This window comes from Heteronotia binoei, chromosome 14, assembly GCF_032191835.1.
Source record: "Heteronotia binoei isolate CCM8104 ecotype False Entrance Well chromosome 14, APGP_CSIRO_Hbin_v1, whole genome shotgun sequence".
In the NCBI taxonomy this organism is placed as follows: domain Eukaryota; kingdom Metazoa; phylum Chordata; class Lepidosauria; order Squamata; family Gekkonidae; genus Heteronotia; species Heteronotia binoei.
The window spans coordinates 66,490,574-66,516,570 of NC_083236.1; the positions used below are offsets into that span (position 1 = coordinate 66,490,574).

At 51.0% G+C, this 25,997-nt stretch overlaps 1 protein-coding gene across 4 annotated transcripts in view; it reads right to left on the reverse strand.

Annotated features, from left to right (window-relative positions):
• The window catches only part of GSE1 (Gse1 coiled-coil protein), a 592,607-nt gene that overhangs the window by 207,943 nt on the left and 358,667 nt on the right, over positions 1 to 25,997 (reverse strand). Inside the window, exon 1 of one of the 4 annotated variants that reach the window (XM_060254207.1) lies at positions 9,604 to 9,625. The exons of the other annotated variants lie outside the window; for them this stretch is intronic. The gene's annotated coding sequence lies outside the window, so the exon portion shown is untranslated. Of the gene's footprint in view, positions 1 to 9,603; positions 9,626 to 25,997 lie in introns of those variants that run through there. 4 annotated transcript variants of the gene reach the window in all.

Consider the following 25,997-nt stretch of genomic DNA (forward strand, 5'->3'; position numbering starts at 1 on the left):
GCATCACTTTGGCGTGCAGAAGGTCCCCAGGTTCGATCCCCGGCATCTCCAATTCAGGAACAGGTAGCCAGTGATTCATTATTTATTAGTATCATTTATAGTCTTTCTTTATAGTCAATGACTCAAGGCACGCGGGACTGTGAGCGTCGATACAAACGACAGGACGGGCTATCCAATGAACACCGCAATCAGATCTGGACAGCAGAAATCTGAAACCAAACAAAAATCCCAAACAAAGAATGATTTTAGCAGCCCAGATGGGTCTACAGCACAAGCAATGGCCTTCACAGATCCCAGGATCGTGGTTGTTAGGTGATGATGATGATGATAAAGAAGAAGAAGAAGAAGAAGAAGAAGAAGACGACGACGAAGAAGAAGAAGAAGACGACGACGAAGAAGATGATATTGGATTGATATCCCGCCCTATACTCTGAATCTCAGAGTCTCAGAGCGGCTCGCAATCTCCTTTATCTCCTCCCCCCAAAACAGACACCCTGTGAGGTAGATGGGGCTGAGAGGGCTCTCACACAAGCTGCTGTTTCAAGGACAACTCCTCTGAGAGCTGTGGCTGACCCAAGGCTATTCCAGCAGCTGCAAGTGGAGGAGTGGGGAATCAAACCTGGTTCTCCCAGATAAGAGTCCGCGCACTTAACCACTACACCAACCTGGCTCTTTCAACCACCCTTTCAAGGACAACCTCTGCCAGAGCTATGGCTGACCCAAGGCCATTCCAGCAGCTGCAAGTGGAGGAGTGGGGAATCAAAGCAAGTTCTCCCAGATAAGAGTCCGCGCACTTCACCACTACACCAAACTGGCTCTCAGAAAGACCTCTGCCCAAAACCCAGGAGAGCCGTAGCTGGTCTGAGCAGGCGATACTGGCTTTGGTGAGCATCTTTATGTGTGTTCTCTCCTTTGCTTCACACCAAAGAAGACTCCTTACTTTGCGACCTTACCACCCCAGAAGGGAATGTCTGTGGTGATAAATCAGGGGCATGGCTTTATTTCAGTTCGTATCCCACCCATGTTCCTGCCACTCGGAGAGATTTGTACACCCAAGCAGGGATTCAAACCTGGAACCCTCACATCCAAGCCCAGCATCCTATCCAACAGACAGGTGGCTGAAAGAAGCGGGGCAGAGCAAGGAACAGGAACCGGAGGGAAAGGACAAATAGAAAAATCAAGAGGGAAAGGGAAAGAAGGGTGCAAAAGGCGTAGAGAAAATCAGGTGGTGGTGTTTGAACACACCACAGGAATGAGGAGGCCTCAGATTCAGCAGGAGCTCACAGGAGTGCAGCTTCTAAACCTTTCCGAGGGTTCCCCCTCTTCCTTCCCACTTACCTTGTAGGTGCAGCTGCATAACAATCCCTGGATTAGGAGAACCGGCAGCCAGCCAGCCACCAGGAGCTTTGCCACATGCCCAGCAGCCCTCATTAACCCTTGGAGAAGCCCACGCCACCCTTTCTCCACTTCTTATGTGATTTTGGGCAGTGGGTGGCTTGCTGGCCTTTAGACTGAGGGGGAGGGCAGCCCTGGAGAGCCCCAGGCGAGCGAGGCCTGCATGGGCTGTCTGGATCACTAGCTAGCCAAAGCAGGCCTCGCTCGTCCGGGGCTCTCCTTTCTTGCACTAGGTTGTTGTTGGCTGGGGGGGGGGCAGCATATGCTAATGAGTTATGCTAATGAGCTCTACCACCTATTTTTCTACAACATGACCCCTGGGTAAGAGCTTTCATGGCTGGACTACAATGATCTCTCTCTCTCTCAAACGTGCCATAAAGGTGCGGCAACTGTGTAAGGTTTCTAAGCCAAGAGAGGTGGTTTGCCTTTGCCTGCCTCTGCATAGCAACTCTGGACGTCTTCAGTGGTTTCCAGGCCTTTTTTTGTAGCAGGAACTCCTTTGCATATTAGGCTACACCTCCCTGATGTAGCAAATCCTCCTGGAGCTTCCAGTAGGCCCTGGACGAAGAGCCCTGGAAGCTCTTAGAGGATTGGCTACATCAGGGGGTGTGGCCTAACATGCAAAGGAGTTCCTGCTACAAAAAAGCCCCGGTGGTCTCCCATCCAATTACTAACCAGGGCTGGGCTTATTTAGCTTCTGAGATCTGGCAAGCCTGAACTGGGGCCCCCCAAATTCATCTGATTTTCAAGAGCGCAAATCATTGGCTCGCAGGTCCCTAACATGCTGTCTGTCAAAGTGTGTGTGTGCATGATAGCTCACGCTATCATGGTCATTAAGGTGCCCCCGGACTCGAACTCTGTTCTACAGCTTCAAACCAACACGGCCGCCCACTTGGACCTAACCCACATTTTTTAAAAAATGTATTTATCTCATCTATATCAAGCCTTTCTTTTGGTGTAGTGGTTAAGTGTGCAGAATCTTTCTTATTATGATTATTTATTTAGTTAATTTATATTCCGCTCTTTCCCGGCAATGGGCTCAGGGCAGATAAAAAAAAGGGTAAAGGAAAGGTCCCCTGTGCAAGCACCAGTCGTTTCCGACTCTGGGCTGACGTTGCTTTCACAACGTTTTCACAGCAGACTTTTTACAGGGTGGTTTGCCATTGCCTTCCCCAGTCATCTACACTTTCCCCCCAGCAAGCTGGGGACTCGTTTTACCGACCTCAAAAGGATGGAAGGCTGAGTCGGCCTCGAGCCAGCTACCTGAACCAGCTTCCACTGGGATCGAACTCAGGTCATGAGCAGAGAGCTCCGACTGCAGTACTGCAGCTTTACCACTCTGCACCAAGGGGCCCTTCTAATAAGGAAAGGAAAGGTCCTCTGTGCAAGCACCAGTCGCTTCCGACTCTGGGGTGACGCTGCTTTCACAATGTTTTCATGGCAGACTTTTTACGGGGTGATTTGCCATTGCCTTCCCCAGTCATCTACGCTTTCCCCCCAGCAAACTGGGGACTCATTTTACCGACCTCGGAAGGATGAAAGGTTGAGTCAACCTGGAGCCGGCTACCTGAACCCAGCTTCCGCTGGGATCAAACTCAATCGTGAGCAGAGAATTCAGACTGCAGTCTTGCAGCTTTACCACTCTGCACCACAGGACAGATACCAACATAGTAAAACAACAATTAAAACTTACAATTAAGATCGGAACAGTATAAAACAGTACAATAAACTATAAACAAGTTATAAGCAATCTATAGATAGCACCTCAGCTGGGCACATTTTACAGCATACTGAAGGTCTAAAACACAGTAATTGAAGATAGTAAGATTATATCGCAGCAAAGATGGTATCTGGGAGAACTGGGTTTGATTCCCCACTCCTCCACTTGCAGCGGCTGGAATGGCCTTGGGTCAGCCAGAGCTCTTGCAGAGCTGTCCTTGAAAGGGCAGTCTCTGTCAGAGCTCTCCCAGCTCACCCACCTCACAGGGTATCTGCTGTGGGAGAGGAAGGTAAGGAGATTGTGAGCCGCTCTGAGACTCTCAGTGGAGGGTGGGATATAAATCCAATATCATCTTCTTCTTCCCCCAAAGCAGCTGATAATGCAGCACCTGCCAATCTCAAAGGGCGGCATGGGCTTGACTTCCATTAGACAGTGTGATTCTGCTTCCAGGGGCTGACCCCGCCCCCCCCACAGCTGCAGAAGACAGGCCTCCAGAATCCAAGCTCCCAGCAGGCTCAGTTCAAAATTAAACCCTGACATCACCCGGCAACGGAGAAGGCCGGTCCCCCTCCGAAGGCATCTGAGCCACACGTTGTCTGCTGCCTGCCCTTTCCCGGGGAGGGGGGGTGTTGCTGCCATCTGAATGAAAAGCCGCGCCTCCCCCTGCCCCCCCAGCCTGGGCGCTGAGTGGCACACGCAACCGCCCCCGCGAGCTCCGATTACATCCTGAGCCGCTTCCAGCGCCCCGTGATCCGAACAGCTTGCCCAGCTGTCTGCCTGCCTGACCCCTGCCTGCTAATCCTCCCCCGGGGAAGGGCGTTCTGATGCCAGAAGAGCTTAGCCGCCACCTTTTGGCCCGCTCCGCAGGAGAGGGCACGGCCTGCCCTCTGCCTGCCATGCCCTTTGCCTGTTAGCCCGCAGCCGCTCTAACAAACCCCCCACCCCCCCACCGTTCCTCGCCCAGCCCTTTTGTACGTTCCAAGTGCCAGCTTGACTGCAGGAAGGCCCTTTTCCCGTTTGCTTTCTTAATTCTGTTCTCTGTCCTCCTCTTTTAGGGCAGCCAATCAATGCAGAGTGGCTCAATCGGTAGTAAACGTCCCCCACCTTGCCATCTCTGCCCTGGGCAGAAAGACGGCAAACCCTTCCTTCCTTTCCTCTCCGCCAACAGCTGTCGACACCGGTCCTCTTGACCCGCAACAAACCCTCATCTGCCAGGGAGCGTGACCCACACTGCCATTTTGGCCTCTGCCTTGTCTTGAATTTTAAATGTCGCGCCTCCCCCCTCGGATTGTTGTTTCCAGCTCCCTAGCTGCCTGCTCGGCATCTCACATGGGGCAGGAGAAAGGCAGAATGGGCAGTCCATGAAATTGCTGAGCAGTCGGGTTAAAACGGATAAAAGGAAGCCCTTCTTCACCCAACGGGTGGTCAACACGTGGAATTCACTGCCACAGGAGGTGGCAGCAGCTACAAGTATAGACAGCTTCCAGAGGGGATTGGATCAACATCTGGAGCATCGTGTTCCAAGATACTGGGGAATCAGAACAGACTCGTAGTTAGTGTGCCAGACAATGATTTGGGAGAGTTGGCTTCGAGCCCCTCCTCTGCCATCATGGAAGCTCATCAGGTGACCTTGGGCCAGCCTAACCTACCTCCCAGGGCTGTTGTGAAGATAAAACGGAGGAGGGGAGAATAACACTGGATGCCACTTTGAGAGGAAAGCAGGGTATAAAAAGTCTAAATGAATTACGTAAGTGTGCTCCAAGATCAAGTCCCACTGATCCCTCTGTTCTACAAGCCTTAAATGATGTCCGTGGGTACAGAGTGGGGTGAAAAACTGTGTGTGTGCGGGAGAGAGACAAACAGACAGAAAAAGAGAAAGAGAGAAAGAGACAGAGAGAGAGACACACAGACAGAGAGATAGACAGGCAGACAGACAGAGACAAAGCCAGGTAGAAGTCCAGATGCCAACCTGGGTTTTTTTGGCCACTGTGTGACACAGAGTGTTGGACTGGATGGGCCACTGGCCTGATCCAACATGGCTTCTCTTATGTTCTTATGTCTGGGGCAGTGATGCTCTGTATTCTTGGTGCTTAGTGCTGGGGGGGGGGCAGTGGGAGGGCTTCTAGTGTCTTGGCCCCACTGGTGGACCTCCTGATGGCACATGGGTTTTTGGCTACTGTGTGGCACAGAGTGCTGGACTGGACGGGCCATTGGCCTGATCCAACATGGCTTCTCTTATGTTCTTATGTGACTCAGAGCGTTGGATTGGATGGGCCATTGGCCTGATCCAACACGGCTTCTCTTATGTTCTCAGAGTGTTGGGCTGGATGGGCCATTGGCCTGATCCAACACGGCTTCTCTTATGTTCTTATGTGACTCAGAGTGTTGGGCAGGATGGGCCATTGGCCTGATCCAACACGGCTTCTCTTATGTTCTTATGTGACTCAGAGTGTTGGACTGGATGGGCCACTGGCCTGATCCAACATGGCTTCTCTTATGTTCTTAACCTGCCAGATGTGACCCTGGAAGAAGAAGAATTCAAATCCCTCCCAACCTATAACCACCTCTCACTGAGCCACAAAACGTCTCTGCTCTTGAACTGTCCCGTCCACCTGGTATCCAGGCAAGCATTTTGGCACCTTGACTACTTTCCACGCCACCTAGCCCTAGTATACAGAAGGTCCCCGGTTCAAACCCCAGCATCTCCATTTGAAAGGATCAGGTAATAACTAATATGAAAGACCTCGGCCAGAGACCCTGGAGAGCCGCTGCCAGTCTGATCTTGACGGACCTACAGTTCTGATCCCATATGAAGCAGCTCCATGCGTTCAAATGGGAGAGGAGAGAAAAAATTAAAACGGAACACCCGAAAGAGCAAAAAAAAAAAAAAAGGAATTCTGAAAGCAAAAAGAGATACTTCCTAGAGCGAACAAAACTGGAGTTCAGTAGCATCTTAAGACCAACCAAGTTTTATTCAGAATGCAAGCTTCGGTGTTCATCATCTCATGAACCGTGCATGCGTTCTGAATCAAACTTTGTTGGTCTCAAAGGTGCTCCTGGTCTCCAGCTTTGTTCTTATCGCTTCAGACCAACACGGCTACCCACCTGGATCTACTCTAACAAAACTTTAACAAAACTGATGGATCTGGCAACTGCCAGATATCAAGTTTTTGCTGCACAAAAGAGTATGGCGCTCTTTTGAACACATCACGGGTTGAAGCCAAGTATCTACCCCTCATTCCAACTTCCCCAATGCTAAGCAAACTAACTCCAACTTGATCCTTCCAACGACAGATTCCGAGTGTTAGTTTCACTCCCGTGCCAAGCACCAAGACGCAGCCACAAAGAGATGGGTCTGTGGATACACTTGGTTGAGGCCTTTCCAAATGAAAAGGAGAGCTGGTCTTTTACGGCGCTTCATCGCAGCGTCCTTCTTTCCAGAATTTTGGATGCCACCAGATTCCCCGTGCATGCGGAGAGGGACGGAATCCCCACCACCGCTTGCCACCCTGCGGAAAAATTCTGAACAGTCTAATCCGACAGTTGATGGATTTTGGATTTGCGGTAAGCTCTTTTTCCAACTCGGGAGGCCTGCAAATCATAGCGTTCCATGACCTCCGCAAAAGGCTTGCCCCCACACCTTCAACCTCACTAGCGTCAAACAGCATGGAGGTAGTGAGGAAACCCAGCAGGGAAGAGGGAAGGGAGAGGGGGGTGGGAAAAGTGTGCAGGGGGCTACGGGTCCTGACAAGTTCACACACATACCCTAGTTGCTATAATTCCACCATGTCTTGCACGGCCCCCTAGGCGTTGCCATTTATAAATCCTGAACTCCCTCACTCCCAAAACACTGAAGTCTGGAAGATAAATGCAATGTGACCTCCCAGACTACAAATGATTTCTTGTGCATCAGGAGTCTCCTTCTGTATGACCAAGGTGAGCGCTGCCAACCTCCAGGCTATCCCTGGAGATCTCCCGGAATTAGGACTGATCTCCATAGAATCAGAGAGTTGGAAGGGACCTCCAGTGTAATCTAGTCCAGCCCCTGCACAATGGAGGAAAGTCACAAATACCTCCCTCTAAATTCACAGGATCTTCATTGCTGTCAGATGGCCATCTAGCCGCTGTTGAAAAACCTCCAAGGAAGGAGAGCCCACCACCTCTCGAGGAAGCCTGTTCCACTGAGGAACCGCTCTCACTGTCAGGAAGTTCTTCCTAATGTTGAGCCGGAAACTCTTTTGATTTAATTTCGACCCATTGGTTCTGGTCCTACCTTCTTTGGCCACAGAAATTCTGCACCATCCTCTCTATGATAGCCCTTCAAGTCCTTGAAGATGGTGATCCTATCACCTCTCAGCTGCCTCCTCTCCAGGCTAAACATGCCCAGCTCCTTCAACCTTTCCTCATAGGACTTGGTCTCCAGACCCTCACCATCTTTGATGCCCTCCTCTGGACCTGTTCCAGCTTGTCTAGTTCCTTCTTAAAATCTGGTGCCCAAAGTGAACACAAGACTCCAAGTGAGGTCTTACCAGAGCAGAGTAATGCAATACCATCATTTCACGTGATCTGGATACTAGAATTCTGTTGATACAGCCCAAAATCGCATTTGCCTTTTTAGCCGCCGCATCACACGGTTGACTCATGTTCAGCGTATGGTCCACTAAGAACCTGAGATCCTCCAGACGGCAGAGATCCATTCCCTTGGAGAAAACAGCTGCTTGGGGAGGGGAGTGGAATCTACAGCATAATACACCGCTGAGGTCCCTCCCTGGGGTCCATCCCCAAATCTCTACGAATTTCCCAACATAATTTAATTTTTAATTTTTCCATTTATACCCCGCCCTATCCTGCAAGCGGGCTCAGGGCGGCTTACAACATTAAAACAACATTAAAACGAATCATTTCTAAAACATCCTCCTCACCACAAAAATGTCAATCAGATTCGAGAGCAGTAGTCAGTACAACAACCACACAATGTCGTGTAGCCTGGAAGCTTTCAACACAGCTTAAGCACCTTGATGGTAGGGTGCTGGGGGTTCATAGGATGGCCGATGGATCAAGTAAAAGCCAGGTGGAAGAGCTCCGTCTTACAAGCCCTGCGGAACTTGGGTAGGTCCCGCAGGGCCCGGATCTCCAATGGGAGCTCATTCCACCAGGCAGGGGCCCGGACCAAAAAGGCCCCGGCCCTTGTCAAAGCCAGACGGGCGACCTACTGCCAGCATCTTGAACTGAGGCTCCTACAGACACAGGGGAAATTTTCAAACACGGCTCCTGCGATTACTACCATCGCAAACTTCGTTTGCCATTGAGTGCTGCCCATAAAAATGCTCCGCAAGTGATCCAAGGTACCTGGTTTGTCCGTGTGTGTGCGTGCGTGTGTTTGTGTGTGTGTGCATGTGTGTGTTTTGCAATGCCCTTACTCTGCAAGCAGCTTTACAGCGAAGAGAGACAACATTCTGGCTGGGGATTAGCCCTCAAACAACTATGCATTGAAAGCCTTTTTCTAAAAGGGCCAGAGGTCACGGGTCACAGGTCAAAGGTGAGGTCCCTCCGGGTCAGGAAGTCACAACCACCAAGGGGGAAACCTTTTCTTCCTTTCAGGAAGTCGCCGGCCAGGTAGAGTTAATTAGCTCGCATTGAAAAGAGGCACTCCCCCAGAGAGATCACGCCCCCCCCCCTTTCATTAGAAGTCCTCCAGGAACCCAATCCCCCCTGCCTCTCAGCAAGCCCCCTCTAGCCTCTGCCATGGGAAAACCCTTTGCCCCTCTGCTCCCCCACCCCACCCCACCCCCCGCACCTCCGGCTCCTCCACCGTGAACTCCAGTGGGCAGCACCGCTTTCTAATCCAGGGACGGCCATGCCAAGTTTGCAAGAGACCAAGAAGCCGTGTGGGTCCCCCCCACCCCTCTCCTCTCCCACCTCCCCGAGCACAACCTGGATCACAGCACACCGCCCCGGGTGGCAGCAGGTGCGCCCCGCGCAACGCAACATCCAAGGTGACTCTCGCAAGCCAGCCGGCGGAGCCAGACGATGCAAAAAGTCCATCCGATCAGGCCGTGAAGGGAAAGTTTCCCATGGAGAGCCCTGACATTTCGAAAACATCACCAGGAATTTGGGGAGGGGGGGGGGACCATGCTATTTTTGCCCCCGAATTCTAGCAGTGACCACCCCCCAATGCCCCAGAGGAGGAAAAAGACACATCACAAAAAGGATCAGGGCACTGTTAGCATCAGCCGTAAACAACTGAAGGTGGGGGGGAGGAGGGGGGAGTCGTCTCCTGAGAGGAGTTTGTTTTCATCTCTAGGCCAGAGAACACCGGGAGAGGGATCGGGGCCGCTAAACGTCCCCCCCCCCCCCCCACGGCTGACTTCCAGGCAGCGAGGAGGCCCATGCCAGGGGAAGGGCACGGGGAGGCCAAGAGAGCGCGCCAAGGTGAGCCCCGGAGGGACGCCCCCCCTCGGCGGAGGCAGGGAGCGCTTTCCACTCACTCAGGCTCTGGAGGAGGGATGACCAGGTCTTCATCTCCAGCATGGCGAGGTCTAAGCGGCGATCCGGGGCATGGCCGGCCGGCCACCGCCTCCCGGGACAAGGCCGCTCTCGGATGGGGAGTCCTCCGCTGCCCCCCCACCGGGCAAGGCAAGGCTCCCCCACCGGCTGCTTCGAGGGAGAGAATCTCAGAGCGCAGGACGGCGGCTGGGGAAGCAGCTCAGGGAGAGCAGCACCACGTTAGCAGTGCCGGCGCCTGCATCCCTCCTGGGGTTGTCCCGAGACTGGGGAGATTTCCCCTCTCCCCGCCCCCAGCCGCCCCACCAGCTTGTTTGCTGGCCTCCCCCTCCCCTCCCCTCCCCTGCCTGCCTCCGCCTCCCCTCCCACCACCTTGCACTTGATAGCAGCCTTGTCAAGACTGCTGAGTTGCGGCTGACCCCTCACCCGCGGCTGCTAATTAAGGCTCGGCAGTGACAGTTCAAGTGCCTCGCCTCAAGTTTGCAGCGCTGACGCCTCTAATTGGAGGAGCTTTTCTCCCTCTCTTCTCTCCCCCCCCCCCTCCTCCATGTCTCAGTGGCAGGCGCTGCTGCTCCGGATTCCTCCCCGCTGCTGCTGGCTCTCTCTTTTCAACCCCCCCCCCCCGCCCCCAGGCCCAGAGAGCATTTCCTCTTTGTGTTTGCAACAGGGAAGGAGGAGAGCGACCAGGAGTGAGACCAAGGGGCGAGAGGATCAAGTGACGAGGGAGAGGAGGGGGAGGAGAGGGAAGGACGCCCTCCCCTTTCCGATCCCGCAGAGCTGAAGTCTCAATTGCAAAAAATAAAATAAAATAAAATAAAATAAGCAAGTGTCTCCGATTCTATCGGGTTAAATGTTGAAGAGAATCAAACCGAGAGCCGGTTTGGTGTAGTGGTGAAGTGCGCGGACTCTTATCTGGGAGAACCGGGTTCGATTCCCCACTTCTCCACTTGCAGCTCCTGGAATGGCCTTGGGTCAGCCACAGCTCTGACAGAGGTTGTCCTTGAAAGGGTGGCTGAAAGAGCCAGTGTGGTGTAGTGGTGAAGTGCGCGGACTCTTATCTAGGAGAACCGGGTTCGATTCCCCACTCTCCACTTGCAGCTGCTGGAATGGCCTTGGGTCAGCCATAGCTCTGACAGAGGTTGTCCTTGAAAGGGTGGTTGAAAGAGCCAGTTTGGTGTAGTGGTTAAGTGTGCAGATTCTTATCTGGGAGAACCGGGTTCGATTCCCCACTTCTCCACTTGCAGCTGCTGGAATGGCCTTGGGTCAGCCATAGCTCTCACAGGAGTTGTCCTTGAAAGGGCAGCTGCTGGGAAAGTCCTCTCAGCCCCACCCACCTCACAGGGTGTCTGTTGTGGGGGGAGAAGATACAGGACAGGGGCGGCCAAACTTGCCTAATGTAAGAGCCACACAGAATAAACATCAGATGTTTGAGAGCTGTAAGGGAGGCAAATAGATGGGGGAGGAGGGAGGGAGAGAGGTGGAAAGAAAGCAACTTTAAATGCATTCTCCAAGCTACTGGCTGACTTCGCAAAGTGATTTAAAGAGAGAAATGCCTTCTTCAAGGCAGCTGATGGGGCGGGGGGGGCCTCAAGAGCCACGCAATCTGTATGAAAGAGCCACATGTGCTCGTGAGCCGCAGTTTGGCCACCCCTGATACAGGCGATTGTAAGCCACTCTGAGTCTCTGATTCAAAGAGAAGGGCAAGGTATAAATCTGCAGTCTTCTCCAGTCTTCTTCTTCAATTTTTTCATGGATGCGCAGAAGCTTTCTGCGGTGTCCTCGGTCCTCCACATTTCCCGGTTAAGGGGGGAAATGCCGTTCAAACAAATGACAAAGACAATCTGACTCCAGAGGTAACAAGAGAAAGAAATTTTACTTGCAAAAACAGGAGCACAGTTCACGTGACTTTTAATGTCGGCTCATCTGCCTTATTGTGAACGGATTAACTTCAAAACGGTTAACTTGATACAGCTCCAAGCCCAGGTAAGAGAGAGAAAAGAGGTCCTATAACAGGAGTGGCCAAACTTGCTTAACGTCAAGAGCCACACAGAATAAACGTCGGATGTTTGAGAGCCTCAAGGCATAAACATTAGATGTGGAAGGAAGGCAGGCAAGTAGATGGGTGGAAAGAGGGAGAGGTGGAAAGAAAGCAACTGTAAATGCATTATCCAAGCTGCCAGCTGACTTGGCTTCGAAAAGCACATCTTCCGCAGTTTTAATCTCCCTGTCTCACACCGCCATTCACTGACTCTATGCAGCAAGTCACTTCTCATCAGGACTCAAGGACTGTGGAAAGTCTGCACATGCTCAGAGGCACGGTTATTATATCATATATTTTTCTTAAGTTTTATTTATACTCCACCCTCCCCGCCGAGGCAGGCTCAGGGCGGCTTAACAGGACATGATGCAGTATCATGATATAACAATGACAGATAAAATCAATCAACAATATAAATACAAATATAAATTAATTTAAAAAGCTAAAATAATACAGTGGTGCTACAGTGGTGCTAAATCATATGCCCCAAACCAAAGTCCTCTTGCCAAAAACAAGTTTTCTGACATAAGACGTGGCACAAACCATGAGCCATTTCTCACGTCCCTGCTCCCATCCCCCCAAACGCACAGTAAAAATAAATATAAAATAAAATAAAATAAAAATAACCAGAGTCAGTTTCCATAAGATGTCCTAAAGAAATCAGTGCCTTTAAGCATGCGTAGAGAGCCTATTGCTCACCTCTGAGAGACCACAAGCGGCATCTTCCCCCCCTTCCCACAATTTTATTCTTGTAACCACCACCACCACCCATGAGAGAAGCTGGGCTGAAACAGAGTGACTGACTATTCCGAAGTCGCCAAGTAAGACTCACTGCAAAGTAGGGATTTGAACTCAGGTCTCCCAGATCCCAGTCCAAGATTCTAACAACTTTCACACAGCCACACATACCGGAATAAAATGTACAGGAAGGGTCCTTTTCCCACCAGATGTCACATCCCACAAGTGAGATGGGAGATGATCTTGCACAGGGGTGGGGAACAGTGGCTCTCCAGATGTTTTTTTGCCTACAACTCCCATCAGCCCCAGCCATTGGCCATGCTGGCCGGGGCTGATGGAAGTTGTAGGCAAAAAAATATCTGGAGAGCCACTGTTCCTCACCCCTGATCTAGCACTTCCTACCAAGTCACGGGGACTTCCGGGGCAATTTCCCATTTCCTGCAGGGAATGGAGGGGTTAACAACTAAGCAGTGGGGCCTTCCCTGCTTGCCCATGGGCCTTGGTAGGGGCCCAGCGATGCCAGCCCTTGACTCTGGAGCTGCTAGTGCTGCTTAAGCCTACAGGGCTTTTTTTGTAGCAGGAGCTCCTTTGCGTACTAAGCCACACCCCTCTGATGTAGCCAGTCCTCCAAGAATTTACAGCAGGTCCTGTAAATAAGAGCCATGTAAGCTCTTGGAGCATTGGCTACATAAAGGGTGTGTGGCATAATATGCAAAGGAGTTCCTGCTACAAAAAAAGCCCTGCTCCTATACCCCTTCCTATCAAGTCTTGCCCTCTTCCTTAACCTTTGACAAGGCCATCTGAGGGGGCCATGGCTCAGCGGTAGATCCTCCGCTTGTCATACAGAAGGTCCCAGGTTCAATCGCCAGCATCGCCATCTAAAAAGGGACCAGGTAAGAGGTGATGGGAAAACCTGCAGCCCGAGACCCTGGATAGCTGCTGCCGGTTGAATAGACAAGACTGACGTTGATGGACCAAGGGGGTCTGATTCAGTGAAGCTGAAGGCTGAGCACAGTTTTCAAAAAAGCTGAAAACTGATTATGAGAAACATCAAATTCCAAAACATGTTCTTCTGTCCCTTTTCAAAGTCATCTCAGACAGCTTCAAGTGGGGATTGGATCAACATCTGGAGCAGAGGTCCATCAGTGGCTATTAGCCACAGGGTATAGATGGAACTCTCTGTCTGGGGCAAGAGATGCTCTGTATTCTTGGTGCCTGGGGGGCAGCAGTGGGAGGGCTTCTCATGACCTGCTCCCACTGGTGGACCTCCTGATAGCACTTGGGGTTTTTTGGCCACAGGACACAGAGTGTTGGACTGGATGGGCCACTGGCCTGATCCAACATGGCTTCTCTTATGTTCTTCTGTGACACAGAGTGTTGGACTGGAGGGGCCACTGGCCTGATCCAACATGGCTTCTCTTATGTTCTTCTGTGACACAGAGTGTTGGACTGGATGGGCCTTTGGCCTGATCCAACAGGGCTTCTCTTATGTTCTTATGTGACACAGAGTGTTGGACTGGATGGGCCATTGGCCTGATCCGACATGGCTTCTCTTATGTTCTTCTGTGACACAGAGTGTTGGACTGGATGGGCCTTTGGCCTGATCCAACAGGGCTTCTCTTATGTTCTTCTGTGACACAGAGTGTTGGACTGGATGAGCCATTGGCCTGATCCAACAGGGCTTCTCTTCTGTTCTTATGTGACACAGAGTGTTGGACTGGATGGGCCACTGGCCTGATCCAACTTGGCTTCTCTTATGTTAAGAAGCTTTCATGGGTTTGCAAAACTCATTTGTCAGAGAAGACAGTGAGAAAAACACACAACTCCACAAGTCCTTTCTCTGGCTCGGGGTTCAAAATGCAGGAACGAAGCCCAATTGTGCATCAAAATCCTTCTCTCCCAGAAGCTTTCCCCCCCCCCTTCCACATTCAAAATAGCTTCCAACAGAAGAAAGTTTGCCAAAATTTCTAAATTGAGCAAAACGCCAGAACAAAAGAACGCCAGGTCTACGATGCTTCCTTTCTGTTGGTGAGGGGGGGGGGAGGGGGAGGAAAGAAAGAGCCAAGTTGGATGAAACCCCAAAAAGGAGAAGAAAAGGAACAGAAGATAGGAGCTAACAAAGAAAGGATGGGGTAAGCTGCAGGGAGAAGAATCGGGGACGAGATTCTCTTCCCAGGTGACCTTCTAGGGCAGGCCGCATGCTTTCCCCTCCTCCCACCTCTTTCTGCTCGTCCTTAAATTCCTTGGGCAGGTGACTTTACCCGCATTTCGCATGACACCCAACCCCTCTGAGGATCTGGCTCTTAGCTTGGCCTCCGGGTGCCGTCACCTGCTGCTAATTGCACAGAGTGCGAGAGAGGAGGGAGAGACCAAAATGGAGAAAGGGAAAGAAGAAAAGAACCTTTTTCTGACTGTAGGAACAGATGGGGGAATGCAGCTGCTCTTGCGGGGAGAGGCGTGGAATTCCTTCTGCAAAGGAGATACAGGACTGGGTGAAAGGGACACTAAGAGGGCACACTGCCGCTTCCTAATCGCCTGGACCATTCAATCGTTATTGCAATATCTGAAAAGGGGCAAAAAGCAGATGCAGATGAAAGCCGAAAGATATCCGACTGATTTGGTGACGAGAATGGGCGAGCATGAAAGAGGGGGTCCTGGCTCAGTGGCAGAGCATCTGCTTTGCAGGAGGTCCTGGGTTCAAATCTCGACACTTCCAGGAAAAAGGATCAGGTAGCAGGCAGTTTAAAGACCTCCAACGCACCTGGGAGAACCTCTGCCAGTCAGAGATGGCAAGATTGACCTTGGTAGACTGACTCATGGCAAGGCAGTTTCACGTGTTCATGGCTGAACAATAGGGACCTAGCGTGGCTTACATAATTCTGCACTGTTTTATTCTCACAACAACTCGGTAAGGTAGGTTAAGAAGAAGAAGATGATGATATTGGATTTATATCCCGCCCTATCCTCTGAATCTCAAAGTCTCAGAGTGGTCACAATCTCCTTTTACCTTCCCCCCACCCGAAACAGACACCCTGTGAGGTGGGTGGGGCTGAGAGAGCTCTCCCAGCAGCTACCCTTTCAAGGACAGCTCTGCGAGAGCTATGGTTGACCAAAGGCCATTCCAGCCGCTGCGTGTGGAGGAGTGGGGAACCAAACCTGGTTCTTCCCAGTTATCTGCACACTTAAACCACTACAGCAAACTGGCTAAACTGAGAGAACGTGACTGGCCCAAGGTCACCCATCCAGCTTCCACAGACCGAGCGGGGATTCAAACCCGGGCCCAACACTCTTCACGACTACAGCACACCGGCTCTCCTGCTGCGAGCGCTCAGCATCCTTGCACGGAAAATGTCATTTGCCCCAGGGTGGTTAAAAAAACACCTAGGGCTCCCTGCTTGGGTCAGCAGGTAGCCTTTCCCAAATGCAGCCAGCATCCCAACACAAATCTCCATGGGCGTTTTCGCACAGACCTTAATCAGCAGCGACGCCCCTCTTCACCGCGCAGGATCGGCGCAGATTTCGCACTAATTGCCGCGGAGCACCCGGAAGAGCCGGAAAGTCCCGCGGCTTTTGCGGCGCAAATGGAAACTGGTTTTTTGCGGTTTCCGTTTGCGCCGCAAAAGCCGCGGGACTTTCCGGCTCTTCCGGGTGCTCCGCGGCAATTAGTGCGAAATCTGCGCCGATCTTGCGCGGTGAAGAGGGGCGTCGCTGCTTGCGCCGCAAAAGCCGCGGGACTTTCCGGCTCTTCCGGGTGCTCCGCGGCAATTAGTGCGAAATCCGCGCCGATCCTGCGCGGTGAAGAGGGGCGTCGCTGCTGATTAAGGTCAGTGCGAAAACGCCCCATCAGTTGAGAAACCCAGGGCAAGCCAATCTGTCCCCGTCTGAGAAGAAACAGACACACTGCTGCCATCCCATGGAAGTGACTTTTACAGCACGATCCGTATGCGGGATTGAATTTAATGGGCTCTGACAGCATAAAAACCTCCGCAAAGCCATGCTGGATCAGGCCAAAGGCCCTGTTGAAGTCCAGCATTCTGCTCAGTGACCAACCAGCTGCCTCCAAGAATCCCAGGAGTGGGGAGGATTGGAACAGCATCCTTCCACCTCCGCGCTCTCCAGCAACTCATTTAAAAGGCATATTGCCTCCAGTTCCAGTGGGAGCAAACAGGCATCACAACTAGTAGCCATCCCGACTAGAAAAAGAAGACGACTGCAGATTTATACCCCGCCCTTCTCTCTTAATCAGAGTCTCAGAGCGGCTTACAATCTCCTACATCTTCTCCCCCCACAACAGACACCCTGTGAGGTGGGTGGGGCTGAGAGGGCTCTCACAGCAGTTCGCTTTTCTAGGACAGCTCTGCCAGAGCTATGGCTGACTCAAGGCCATTCCAGCAGGTGCAAGTGGAGGAGCGGTGAATTAAACCTGGTTCTTCCATGTAAGAGTCCACAGACTTAACCACTACATCAAACTGGCTCTCAAGAGGAGGAGGAGGAGGAATTTATATCCCACCCTCCACTCCAAATCTCAGACTGACTCACCATTTCCTTTATCTTCCTCCCCCACAACAGACACCCTGTGAGGTAGGTGGGGCTGAGAGAGCTCTCACCGAAGCTGCCCTTTCAAGGACAACCTCAGCGAGAGCTATGGGTGACCAAGGCCATTCTAGCAGCTGCAAGTGGAGGAGTGGGGAATCAAACCCAGTTCTCCTAGATAAGAGAAGATAAGAAAAGAAAAAGATATTGGATTTATATCCCGCCCTCCACTCCGAAGAGTCTCAGAGCGGCTCACAATCTCCTTTACCTTCCTCCCCCACAACAGACACCCTGTGAGGTGGGTGGGGCTGAGAGGGCTCTCACAGCAGCTGCCCTTTCAAGGACAACCTCTGCCAGAGCTATGGCTGACCCAAGGCCATTCCAGCAGGTGCAAGTGGAGGAGTGGGGACTCAAACCCAGTTCTCCCAGATAAGAGTCTGCACACTTAACCACTACACCAAACTGGCTCTTTCAACCACCCTTTCAAGGACAACCTCTGCCAAAGCTATGGCTGACTCAAGGCCATTCCAGCAGCTGCAAGTGGAGGAGTGGCGAATCTAACCCAGTTCTCCCAGATAAGAGTCTGCACACTTAACCACTGCACCAAACTGGCAGCCACTGCACATGTAATTTTGCACGTGGATTACACTTGTCAATTGTTCCACTCGGCAGGTCGTTTTGTACAGGTGTCACCACAACACATGAAGCCATTGTCTCTTTGCCACAGCAAGTCACTGGTTTACCTACTAATCTGTTTACAGAGGGATTGGGGGAACTTCCTGGGCCCTGCCCTAAGCCTCTGCACATGGTTTACCCAGGGGTGGCCAAAAAAACATGTGGCTCTTTCACGCATACTGTGTGGCTCTCAAAGCCCCCACCGCCCATCAGCCAGCCTGGAGAAGACATTTCTCTTTAAATCACTTCTCCAAGCTAAGCCAGTCAGAGGCATGGAGAATGCATTTGAAGTTAAAGTTGCTCTCTTTCAATCTCTCCCTCCCACCTTCTGTTTGCCTGCCTGACTTCCTTCTTTCATGTCTCGCAGCTCTCAACTATCTGACATTTACTCTATGTGGTTCTTACGTTAAGCAAGTTTGGCCAGCTCTGGTCTATCTGTTTGGGTACACATTTGAAAATTAGAGGTGTGGAGTGGCAATAAATGGAGTCGAGGCTGAAGCTTAACAAAAGAAATAAAGTTTACTAGAAAAACATCAGGAAAAGGTACTTGGGATAAAAAGAAATACAACTTGGCTTGCTAGCATGGCTAACTACGTCTGATCTCTACATGGCTACGGGTTTTATTACATTGTCTGGTATTTTCTTGTTCCCAAAGAACACCTAGGCAGGAAAAGAGCAATTCAGTTTTGCATACAACATCAAAGCTTTTCACACCTAGTGTGCTTTCTGACCAATACACTGTTAACGTTTCCTGGGCTTAGAAGACTGGATTCCTAATTGGGTTTAGGCTACAATACATCATTTCCACTTTCAGGTAAACGCACATTAACTCTATAATGCTTGGAACGTAAATAACTTGTATTCCAACACTATCCAATACCCGCCTGTCTGTGGGCAGTATTTTCGATAACTGGGGCATTCCCAAGCCGCAAACAGCTACAGCCGTTCCATCGTCACTCCAGGCACGGGTCTAAGAACAAAGCCCTCCGAAGGTTTGGGTCTCTAATTCCACCATTGCAAAGCAAAATGAAAGGCAGGGGGGGTTTCCCTGGGCTACACCCAAACAAACAGGGTGATTTGCAAAGCGGGTTCTAGAAGTGTTGATGGATGGCGAACATTGGAACCCACTTTGGGGGAGGGACGGTGGCTCAGCAGTAGAGCAGAAGGTCGCAGGTTCAATCCCCGGCATCTCCAACTAAAAAGGGTCCAGGCAAACAGATGTGAAAAACCTCAGCTTGAGACCCCGGAGAGTGGTTGCCAGTCTGAGTAGACCAGGGGTGTCAAACATGAGGACCGGATCAGGCCCTCGAGCAACTGGCTCTTGTCTGCTTCCTTCTCCCTCTCTCTTACTTCCTTCTGCATCACAGTTTGCTTTGCAAGGCTTGCTCAGTTGCACAGCAGCCACCGAGCAAAACCTCAATTTTCTCCATTGGCTGAGGCTCCTCCCCCTCCTGGTCCCCTGGGGAGTGAGGAAAAGAGCCAGAGCTTCCTTTGCCCAGTTCCCTGGATCCCATGGGAGAGATACAAAGAAAGCAGCTTTAAGACCAACAAGCGCTCATGTTTTATTTTAAGTTTTTTAAAAAATCTTTCATTATGTTTGTGTCCTTCAAAAAGTTTATATCTCTGCTACCTAATCTTAAATAGGTACACAGATGGCCCGGCCCAACAAGATCACATTTATGTCAGATCTGGCCCTCACAACAAATGAGTTTGACACCCCAGGAGTAGACAAAGTTTATTAAAAACAGTCATAAGACCAGCATACAAAATAATATAAAATAACACAGTATAAGAACATGGCAATAGACAGTTACAGCCATAATTCCTAAAATTCCGGACCGAACTAATCCTTCACTAATAACTCAACTTACAGTACGATCTACGCTTTTTAATTACCAGATAACAATACCTCGCAACCTTGCTTGAGACGGATTCATAACTGTCAGCCAATAAAAACTTCATCAATTGTTCCTCAGCATATTTACAATAATTTGCCAATGGTTTAAATGTGAGAGAAGGGGTATCAGCAGCAGCTGTCTCTCTGCATCATACAGAGGACAATGAAGAAATATATGGGCAACTGACTCCACCTGATTCAACACACGGAAACAAATCTTCTCGTGCATGGGAGTTCAGGTATATCTACCAAAAAGCACTGCTGATGGAAGCGCATTGAAACGGGCTCTAGTAAATGCCCATCTATAATTAGGATTATTTATAAATCCAAAATAAAATGCGGATCTTAGCCTCGGTCCGAGTTTCAGTTTCTTGTAATAACAAGGTGGGGCTGCATAATCATTTTGTGCTTCGATATCCTTAAATCTTTGAGAAAGCAAACTCCTTGCGTACTTCTGCCCTCCCTCTAATAAATCTTCAGGGTCTAACCCAATTGATTTCAGTTTATCAACTACTCTATGAGACCACTGGGGATAAGGAGTTGATGTCAGAAAATCAGGGATAAGCCCCGACGGGTTCAAATGAGTCTTAACCCAACAGTTACACCTCTGAATCCAGACATTCAATGTGACTGTAGATAAACCAGCTTCCTGTCTCAATATCAAACTTGGCGTACCTTTCGGGGTATAAAAAAGAGCTCTAAGAAATTTCGAGTGCACTAACTCCAATACTGACTTTGAAGGACCGAGGGTCTGCTTCCGTAGAAGGCAGCTTCATAGGTTCATATGTTCCACAGGGGAGAGGAATATTTTTCAAACGCAGAACAGGGGATGGCTTCTTGTGAACTGAAGACCCCCCCACAAGCCACGGGAGAGAGGAGAGAAGCCCCCGCCAGGTCCCACGCACTCAGCCCATCTTCTGCGGGCAGCCCTGGGCATCCGTGGCCGGCCGGCTCCCTTCTCGCCTCCCCTCCCTCCTGCATTTGTGCAGAGACTCTGACAGATCTATTGTGTACCGGGGACTCCAGACGCTTTATCAAGCACAGGGAGACAGCCAGAGCTGTTGCGCTGACCCCATAATCAGTCTGCGGAGAAACAGAAGACGGCTTGTGTCATCCCTCGAGGTCGGGGGTCAGGAGGAGTCAGCCGGTCTCCTCCGGAGCAACCGCATTCCTGGGATTCAGGCCCAGTCTGGCAGCTGCTGTCGCGGGGCGATGGGGGGGGGGAGGACTGCTCCTCCGCCTCCCCCTTCCCCAGACAACTGGAGCAGGTGCTGCCCAGGGCCGGGGAAAAGACATATGGGGGAAGCCCCGGAGAAGCTGCATTGGCCTAAAGCAGGCAAACGCAACAGAAGAAGTGGCCTCCAACCCTGGAAAGCTTTGGCTGCAAAATATCACGGAGGTGCCACCATGTTCTCCTTTTGAGAGGGGAACGCAGGAGAGGAGGGCTATGCAGGCTCAGTGCATGGGAGGGGCACGCAGGGGGTCCAAACGATCCACGAGCCCTGCAGCCCCAACCCACCCACGATTCTAGGGATGATCTTTCTTCTCTGGCACCCAGAGCCTGTTCCAGGTGTCCAAAACGAGGCAGAAAGCGGGCAGCAGTTTCTCCCCTCAGGCTTGGAGTCCGGCACGCCAAGGGTGTGTCTGTTTGGCCAGTCTGGTGTAGTGGTTAAGTGCGCGGAATCTTTATCTGGGAAAACCGGGTTTGATTCCCCACTCCTCCACTCGCAGCCGCTGGAACGGCCTTGGGTCAGCCAGAGCTTTCGTAGGAGTCGTGAGCTCCACCTACTTCACAGGGTGTCTGTTGTGAGGAAGGGAAGGGAAAGGCAATCGTAAACCGCTCTGAGACTCCTGTGGGTAGTGAAGGGCGGGGTATAAATCCAATCATCATCATCTCCTCCTCCTCCTCCTCCTTCAACACAGCCCTTCACTCAGAACCCTTTCCCTTCCTCTCCCCACTGAACATATGAACATATGAAGCTGCCTTATACTGAATCAGACCCTGGGTCCATCAAAGTCAGTATTGTCTACTCAGACTGGCAGCGGCTCTCCAGGGTCTCAAGCTGACGTTTTTCACACCTATTTGCCTGGACCCTTTTTTGGAGATGCCAGGGATTGAACCTGGGACCTTCTGCTTACCAAGCAGATGCTCTATCACTGAGCCACCGTCCCTCCCTAAACATCCTGTGAGTTAGGCAGGGCTGAGAGAGCTCTTTCGAGAATTGCTCTCGAGAGAGCGGCTCTTTCAAGAACTGTGACTGACCCAAGGTCCCTCCCAGCAGATGCATGTGAAGGAGTGGGGAATCAAACCGGTTTCTCCCAGATTAGAGTCCGTGGACTTCACCACTACACCTGCCCTGCTTAGTGCTTGGTGAGAGACCACCAAGGAAAACCAGGCTTGCAACGCAGAGGCGGGCCGTAGCCAACCACCTCGTCTCGTCTCTTGCCGCGAAAATCCTACGGGGTTTGCCATTAGCCAGCTGTGACTTGCTGGCGCCTTCCATCACCGTCACACGTGGGACATCAACCCATTTTTTCTCATCCTTCAAAAATCTCACTGGCCTCTAACTTTGTTCTCGCACAGCTTGCGAGATTCAGGACACAGCTAAAATCCAGTCTACAGCAAGGGTGTCGAACTCATCTGTTATGAGGGCTGGATCTGACATAAATGAGACCTTGTTGGGCGGGGTCATGTCAGGCCGGGCCTTGTGTGTACCTATTTAAGATTAGGTAGCAGAGGTATAAATTTTATAAAGAACACAAACACAAATATATATAGTTTTTAAAACCTTAAAATGCTTAATACGTTAGCAGTCGTTGGTCTTCAAGGTGCTTTCTTTGTATTTCTCCCATGGGAACCTGGGAACTGGGCAAAGGAAGCTCTGGCTCTTTCCTTCCTTCCCCAGAGGACCAGGAGGGGAAGGAGCCTCAGCCAATAGAAGTAAGAGAGGCATGGCTCATAGCTCTGCTATGCAATTGAGAGAGCCTGGAAAAACAAGCTCTGCCTTCCCCTCCTTCCTTCCCAAGGGAGGAGCCTCAGCCAATGGAGAAAATAGAGGTTTGCTCAGTAGCTCTGCTGTGCGATTGAGCAAGCCTTGCAAAGCAAGCTGTGATGCAGAAGGAAGCAAGAGAGAGGGAGAAGGAAGCAGATTGACAGCCAGTTGCTTGGGGGCCTGATAAGAGCCCTCCAGGGGCCTCATTCGGTCCCCGAACTGCATGTTTGACGCCCCTGGTCTACAGCCTGTCTACTGAAGTCATCCAGGATTGTTTCTAGTGCTTCAAAGCTTCTTTCTACGACAGGATGTACAGAAACAGGAAGGAAAAGGCATTAGGTGATGGCGAGCCCCACTGGAGAAAATGGAAGCACCTGGCGACGGCAGCAACAGCTTGGAAAGGGGAGACTGAGCCTGTCCCCAAATGTGCTCAGTGTCTGGGGGAGACAGCAGGCTGTTATTCTACTCCCCACTTAACCGTACCAGAGCCTAGACTAGGGGTGGCGGAACTGTGGCTTGGGGGCCACACGTGGCTCTTTCACACATATGGTGTGGCTCTTGAAGCCCCCACTGCCTTGGAGAAAGCATCTGTCTCTTTAAGTCACTTCCCCAAGCCAAACCAGCTGGCCGCTTGGATAATGCATTAAAAATTAAAGTTGCTTTCTTTCCCCCTCCCTGACCCACATCTATTTCCCTTCCTTCCTGTCTTGCAACTCTCAAATATCTGATGTTCATGTCTTATGGCTCTCAAACATCTGATGCTTATTCTGTGTGGCTTTTACGTTAAGGAAATTTGGCCACCCCTGGCCTAGACTGTGCCTTCTATTAATGTGTCCCTCATGGGAGTCTCTAATCTGCACTTACCTGGGATTCTCTATGCTGAACACACAAAGGAAGAACTTCCAATCCTAACGCTGAGGCTTCAGTAACTACACTTCTCCCCGGTGCTTCCTGGCCACACAGCCCTCCAAACTAGCAACCAGAGTGCTCAGCTGTTTCTGGGGAAGTGCTTTTCTGGCCCATTTGCTGCAGGAATCTGGGTCAAAAGCCAAAGGTCGCTGGGAGGCCCCAGGCGCTCCTGACCTCTCCGTGCTTGGTTGCCCAAACTGCCTAGAGACCTTTTTTCCTCTTGTCTTTCATCGAACTCTTCGCGGAAGCAAGAGAGGGTCGTGCTAGCTGTCCAAATGGATAACCTGTCCTGTTATTAGCTCAGACGCTTTCTAACCTGCTCTCCCCTCCTTCCTCCCCAATTTTTCCCACAGCAAAGCTAACAAGCAGTTCGACCCAAGCCCCCCCTCAAAAAAAAATTGGAGGATCCTGATTCAAGGCAACACGTAGGGCACAATCTAGACATGCAACAAACCAGGGGTCATTCTGTAGAAGAAGAGGTGCCGGAGCTCATTTGCAGATGTCACACACCCCTGACGTCACCGGAAGGTGTACTAAAAATTGGATCAGCTCAGCATCTACCTTATAGTGCTTCTTTAATTAGAACTGTCATCATAAGACCTTACTGCCATCATACGTTTTAAATTACTTTCTCCCAGGGCTTTTTCTGGAGCAGGAACTCCTTTGCCTATCAGGCCACACCCCTCTGATGTAGAGACAATCCTCCTGGAGCTTACAGTAGGCCCTGTAAGGAGCGCCCTGTAAGCTCTTGGAAGATTGGCTACATCAGGGGTGTGTGGCCTAATAGGCAAAGGAGTTCTGGCTACAAAAAAAGCCCTGATTTCTCCTATGTGGCCACAGAAGCACGATGAAGATTTCCATCTGTCTGCTTTATATGTTTTGGTTATTTTCCCATTTTTTTGTTGGGGTGAAATATTAGAAAGTTTGTCAAATTCAGCAAAATTCTCACGGGAGGGGGGGGGGGGTTGAACAATGGAGCCCAGAAGCAAGTATTTATTTTTCGAGCGGGGTTAAGAAAGAGCACAATAAAATTTAGAGGTTCCAGAGTTCTGCTCCTGTGAGCTCCTGCCCAAAATGAGATCTGCAACCAACCTTCTATTCCCTTGCACAGGATAGCTTCTCTCTCTCTCTCTCTCTCTCTCTCTCTCTCTCACACACACACACACACACACACACACCCGTCACCCACCTTGCAAAGAATCGAAAGCTGTTGTTCAACTGTTCACAATCTCTGGAGGGGGAGGAGAAGAAGAAGAATTGCAGAGTTATACCCTGCCCTTCTCTCTGAATCAGAGACTCAGAGCGGCTTACAATCTCCTGTATCTCTCCCCCCACAACAGACACCCTGTGAAGTAGGTGGGGCTGAGAGGGCTCTCACAGCAGCTGCCCTTTCAAGGACAACTCCTGAAAGAGCTATGGCTGGCCCAAGGCCATTCCAACAGGTGCAAGTGGAGAAGGGGGGGGGGAATCCAACCCGGTTCTCCCAGGTAAGAGTCCACGCACTTAACCACGACACCAAACTGGCTCTCCAAACAAAAACTTGAGACGTGACTTCACAAGGGAGCCCCCTGCAGTGTGAAATGAAAAGGCCAAAGCCCTGCAAGGAACACTGCAGCCTCCAAGGGACTCTCAGAATGGGAGCGAGAGTGCTAAATACCCACACAAAGAGACCCAAGTGCTGTGTAGTGGCTAGGAATATTGGACTAATCCAACTATAGCTTGGGAGCCACACGTGGCTCTTTCACACGTATTGTGTGGCTCTAAAAGCCCCCACTGCCCCATTGGCCAGCGTGGAGAAGGCATCTCTCTCTTTAAATCACTTTTCCAAGCCAAGTCAGCAAGAGGCTTGGATAACATATTTAAAGTTGTTTTCTTTCCGCCTCTCCCTCCACCCCCCTCCATCTGTTTTCTTTCCTTCCTTCTGGCTCTCAAACATCCAACATTCATGTCTTGCAGATCTCAAGCTTCTGACGCTTATTCTATGTGGCTCTAATGCTAAGAAAGTTTAGCCACCCCTGGACTAGAATCCGGGAGATCCAGGTTCGAATCCTCACTCATGTCATGGAAGCTCGCTGGGCGAAGTTGGGCCAGTCGCCTTCCCTCAGCCTAACCTACCTCACACGGTTGTCGTGAGGGAAAAAAAATGGAGGAGAGGAAAATGATGAAAACCACTTTGGGAGGGAGAAGGGGGGGGGGACACAAATGAAGTAAATATAACCCCGCTATGAACTCCCAAGCTCTCAAGGGACTGAGGATGGAAACAAGGCTGCAAAATTCCCACACACAGAGAAACTGGTCACCTACCCGGCCATCAATTCTTGACGTTCCCAACTGGTGGAAATCACTCCTTCGGCTTGCTGGCACCTTCCTTCCCACACACCCATAAACTTGAGAATGTGATGGAAATCTGTCACACGCCCGAGCTACTGCTGAGAGCACTAGGCGAGGAAAAGACAGACGCCTGCATATCGAAGCAACTTGTCTTTCCCTACCATAAATAACAGAGATTGTCTTCGACCAAAGAAACAGGTTAAGCTCTTCTACTGCTCTCAGCGCTAAGACCCCCGTCTAAATTACCCTGTTGGTGCTTCTGAT